The sequence below is a fragment of the Lutra lutra genome, chromosome 14, assembly GCF_902655055.1.
Source record: "Lutra lutra chromosome 14, mLutLut1.2, whole genome shotgun sequence".
NCBI lineage: Eukaryota > Metazoa > Chordata > Mammalia > Carnivora > Mustelidae > Lutra > Lutra lutra.
The window spans coordinates 49,493,088-49,498,327 of record NC_062291.1 but is presented as its reverse complement, the minus strand read 5'-3'; the positions used below and the strand labels follow the sequence as shown (position 1 = coordinate 49,498,327).

At 43.2% G+C, this 5,240-nt stretch overlaps 1 pseudogene; it reads right to left on the bottom strand.

Moving 5' to 3' along the window:
- Positions 1-297: 297 nt before the first annotated feature.
- On the bottom strand, positions 298-1,252 carry LOC125085149 (olfactory receptor 6C74-like; annotated as a pseudogene).
- Between the last annotated feature and the right edge of the window lie 3,988 nt (positions 1,253-5,240).

The following is a 5,240-nucleotide window of genomic DNA, read 5'->3' as shown; positions in this document are numbered from 1 at the left end:
CTAAATTTTGGAAATTTCTAGCATATGGTTTATATCAGAGGGAAAAATTTATATTCGCTAAAGGATTTTTCAATTAATCAGTTGTCATCAATATGTAGAATACTTGGGGAGATGATACCTATGCACATCAAGGTAAAATGTAGCCTTGAAAAAACAGATTTCAATTTTGGCAGGAATGTGCAGAGTTCAGTGAGGTCTGCCAGAGACCCTACACAACAACTCTGTGGACTGCTACACTGGCCAGAATGAGGACAAAGGGTTCTCTGAAGCCTTCCACTACAGGGTCATGTGATTTTTTTACCTTGATATTTTCATTCTGCACACTGTCTCCCTCAGAGCCTGGCGGACCTGCTTGTTCCGCAGAGTATAGATGACAGGGTTGAGCAACAGGGTCACCACTGTGTTTACAAGGGCAGCCTCCCTGTTGGAGTCCAGCCTGTTCGCTTGCTTTGGTTTCACTTACATAAACACACAGCTGTCGTACATCAGAGAGAGGACTACGAGGTAAGAGGAGCAGGTGGAGAAAGCTCTCTGTTTCGCCCTGGCTGAGAGGAGTCAAAGAATTGTGATTACTGTGTTGCTGTATGCAATGATGATTATGATAAGGGATGTCAAAAGGATAAACAAAGCAAGGACAAAAGTCCACATTTCAACAGACCTGGTGTCTGAACAGGAGAGACGAATCAGGAAGCCAATGGCACAGAAAAAGTGGGGGAATGATGTGGGGGCCACAGAAGGATAACTGGAAAACATTTACTAACAGACCAGTGATGAGAGGGAAGGCTAAAACAAAGCAGGCAGTGACCAGGAGGAAGCAAGTCTTCAGGTTCATGATGGTCGGGTAATGCAGAGGCTTGCAAATGGCCACATACCAATCTAGAGACATCACTGCTATGATGAGGAAACCTGTTGCTCCAAGAAATAAAAAGACAAAGGCTTGTATGAAACAGGCAGGAAAGGAAATGGCGTGCCTGCCTGACAAAAAGATGACCAGCAATTTAGGAATAACAGCACTTATGACACCACACACTTATGACTCCAAGAAGGAGAAAGTGCTGGGGAACAAGTACATAGGTGTGTGGTGCCAGGAGTCAACACAGGTGATGGTGACTACAACCGCATTGCCTACAATGGACACCAGGTACACCAACAGGTGCACCAGGAAGAGGAACTTTCCCAGGTGTTGGATGGCAGGAAACCCCTCCAAGGGTAATTTTTGGACAGTTGTCCCAATTCCCATTTCCAAACTCATTCTACAACAGGATCACTACTGGTCTTAACCTAAAATCAGCATGCACAAAGGTTTTAGAGGAGCAACTATGTTATTTGATTATTCAAAAGGATGGCTAGGCTGAGAGTAAAGTGGTTTAGTTGTAAGGTTAGGTGGTTCTTGAGTCAGTAGGACCTGAGTTCAATACCAGGTCAATACTGTGTTTTAACTCCTGAGAGATGGGGCATCTTTGGAAAGTTAGTTGCCTTTGTGAACTTCACGTTCACACTCTGGAGAATGAAGATGATGGGATCTAACTGTTCATGTTCTTGTTAGAGTAAGATAAAGCATGCAACTCACTTGGCAAATGATGCCAGTGTTTCCTATGTGTACCTCAAAGTCTAATTTGATGTTGTGATCATTAATGTAATGCTTATATAGGGTATCATCAGTAGGCAGGGTTGTTGATATTTTCATAGTTATATAACATTATATGGTTTTTAATAATACTATCAATTTCTAAGTAATCATAATGGTAATGTTAGTAATATTCCTTTTGAATATTCCCTTTAATAATGCAACACATTCTATAGTACAAGTCATCATCATTTTGTATTGAGGACTTAAGCTTGGTACTGTGCTGGTCACTGATATTCATTACTTCTATTACTCATCACAATAATCATGAACCCCTTTTCTACAGAAGCAGAAACTGAGCCTTAGAGAGCTCCAGAAATTTTAGGTCACATAGCGAGGACTTTAGCCCAATCCAGAGCCCCTGCTGTTTACAAAACAGTGATAAAATATTTTTAAATAGAATAAAATTTATCATTGATGATTTCTCAACCTTAAGTGAAGATGAGTCTTACTTATCTTAATTGTTTCTATCCATACTTAGTATCACTAACGAGTTATTGGTCTGTGGAATGACATGAGGCTTAGAGAGGATCTAGTTTAGCACAAGCATTTTAGAAGAGACTGGAGACCAGAGGATGTTAGGGGCTGCCTAACAACATGACATAATTTTAAAGTTAGGATTTACCATCCCTGTGCTCCCTCCAGGATTCATGCTGTCTTGTGAGGGAGGTGGGAATGACAACAGTTCATAGGACTAACCCACTTAAGGGCACTCATGCACTCACTCTTACATCAGTGCTCTCAACGAGTAACTTCTCTAATGATGCTGTTTGATTGTAGCATCTCAAAGCTAGGTTAAAGGTCAGCTATGTGGGATGTGTCTCTCTCACTAACCCACCCTGTGCCCGGTCCTCTGAAGGGCTGCTCATGAAACGAAACTCCTCACCCCTAAGTGGCACAGCCTGAAGAAGCCTCTCCTATTTCTCTTGACACCAGTAAGTCCACCAACTCACCAGGACACCAAGGCCAGGCACACACCAGGCATCACCTCAGGGGGGGCAGTACTTCCTCCTCTTGCAGCTGTAGTCTTCTAAGAAATCAAGAGCTTGCTCTAGGCTGAGGGGAAAGGAGAGGAGAAGGAAACTAACTTGTCACAGCCTGTTTCCCAGAGAGGAGCCAATATGCCTCTCATGCTGCCAGTGCTCTGAATGACGAAGTACTGTTTCCATAGCACTGAAGGTTTTATAGCACAGCAAGGCTACGTGGCAGCCTGGACCACTGAAATCCCAGAAAGGAAAAGAAAGATTTAAGCAAACACATTTCACTGTCCCCAGTCCTGAGCTACAGCCAGACTCTCAGACGACATAGGGTTCTGATGAGTCATCTCGCTCTGCTTCACCCAGTGGGTAGAAGCCCACCTACCATGCAACATTGCTGTCCACCTTTGTACACCAGTTAAGGAGAACAAGGAGCTTCATTCATGTGCAGCCCTAAGTGCTATGAGACAAGGGTCCTGCTGCAGTGCTCCATGTCATGGGCCCACCTGCTCCAAGACACCTTGCACTGCACCATGCTCCTCTGTCACATCCTCACCTTTCCACGTGGAGAAGCATCCTTGTTCTGCCACATCAACAATAAGACACTGCTGATACATAAGTCTGAGGCTCTGTGATATGTTTCCCAGAAGACTCTTTGGTCACCAAACATAATGGACGCAACCAGGGAGCAGAAAATGCAGGCCCCCAAACTTTTGTGATGATGAAGAGACAGGGTCAGAAAGTAAAAGCACAGCTGGTCTCCTGGGGGCAGCTAATTGGTCACTGTTGAGAACAAGTTATTGGTACAATCCTTATATTTATCTCCCATTGTCTGTGGTGACACTGACTCCCAGAAGTCCACACTGCTCTCTGCTAAGATTTTTCATGGAAATTATATGACAATTTCCAAAGGGTTTCTAAAATCCCAACTGGAATCTTGCTAATGATTCGAGGTAAAAGTCCAGACTACAATTTTCTCTATGTGATGTATGCACTGATACCAGAGCATAAATGTTGAAAGAATAAATATTTACATTTGAAAGAGCTGGATTAGATCTTGGCTTTCATGAGGCCCTGGGGAAAATATTGAGGAAGTCCACCTTTCTTGGTCAATCATTCTTCATGCCTCCACCAAGGTTATAATTCTTTCATTGCATACTTGTATGTGAAGCATGTTTTCTTTGTGATCCCAAATCTCTTTGAAAAAGAAAAGCACAAATGTTTTTCTTCTGAATGGAGTAAATAGGAATGCTAGGTGGTTTCTGTAATATCACTAACCAGGAAGGCCCCTCTTTTTTTAAATGAACCTGGGAAGTGGATACCCAGATTTTTTCTAGATGCAGAAAAGTAAGAGATGTGGAGAAGCTGTGTCCTTAGCAACCACTGGCTTAAAAAGTTCTCCTTCTCCTCAGCATCTCTGCTGGGCTTCTGTGGCAGGAGTGAGCCACTATTCTGTAGTCTGGCTTCCACTCAAATTCAGAGAAGGGGACTAAACTCCTAAGTGTATTTGTAGGCAACCCTGAGGCACATGGTAGCTGGAAATTTGTTTTTGCCTGAATCTGCCCTCATCAAAATGGATGTTACATCAAGGTTAACACAAATATTATAGAAAATTTCACAAGTATTTATATGGGTCCTACCTTCCCACAAACAGACTAAATCATTTTTATAACATTTGTCCTTCTACCACTGTGCTTTCATTCCAGGCCAAACCTGGACCTCATGGTCATATTCTCAGTTGAAGCAAGGGAAAATAAAGAATAATGGTAGATGAGTTACAGAAGCTCCAGCAATGTGAGACTACACATTTTAATGCTCAGATAAAGGCTCATTTGCATGGGGTTTTAATTTTATTCAGTGCTAGCTTCATGGAGCAGAAATACCTATCACACCTGAGTGAGTCCCAATGCCAAGTTCATGGTGGGAAGGCGGGAGGAGAGGGACTCCATGTGGTTTGATGGAAAGGCTTACAAAGTGGACACTCAAAGAAATGGGCTGAAGTAACTCTACACTGCATCTACCATAAGCAGCGGTGAGCTGGCACCAAGATATGCTTCAAATTATCCTTGGCCTATAGTTTCTCTTTCTTGGACAGTACCTTCATGGTTTGCCAATACCTAGGATTTCTTCCTTTTTTTTTTCCCTGTGGTTGTAATTGTTTATTTTTGCTTTTTTTCCCCTTGTCACAGAGACATATCTAGAAAGAAATTGCTATGGTCAATGTCTAAGAGGGTACTGCCTATGCTCTCCTGGGATTGTGTTGCTTTCTTGTCTCATACTCAGGTTTTTCAACCATTTTGAATTTATTTTGGGGGGAGGAGTCAAGATGGCGGAGAAGTTGCAGACTGAGACTACTTCGGGTAGCGGGAGATCAGCTAAATAGCTTACCTAAAGATTGCAAACACCTACAAATCCAATGGGAGATTGAAGAGAAGAAGAACAGCAATTCCAGAAACAGAAAATCAACCACTTTCTGCAAGGTAGGACTGGCGGAGAAGTGAATCCAAAGCGACGGGAAGATAGACCGCGGGGGGAGGGGCCGGCTCCCGGCGAGCGGCGGAGCAACGGAGCAAGCAAAATCAGGACTTTTAAAAGTCTGTTCCGCTGAGGGACATCGCTCCAGAGGCTTAACTGGG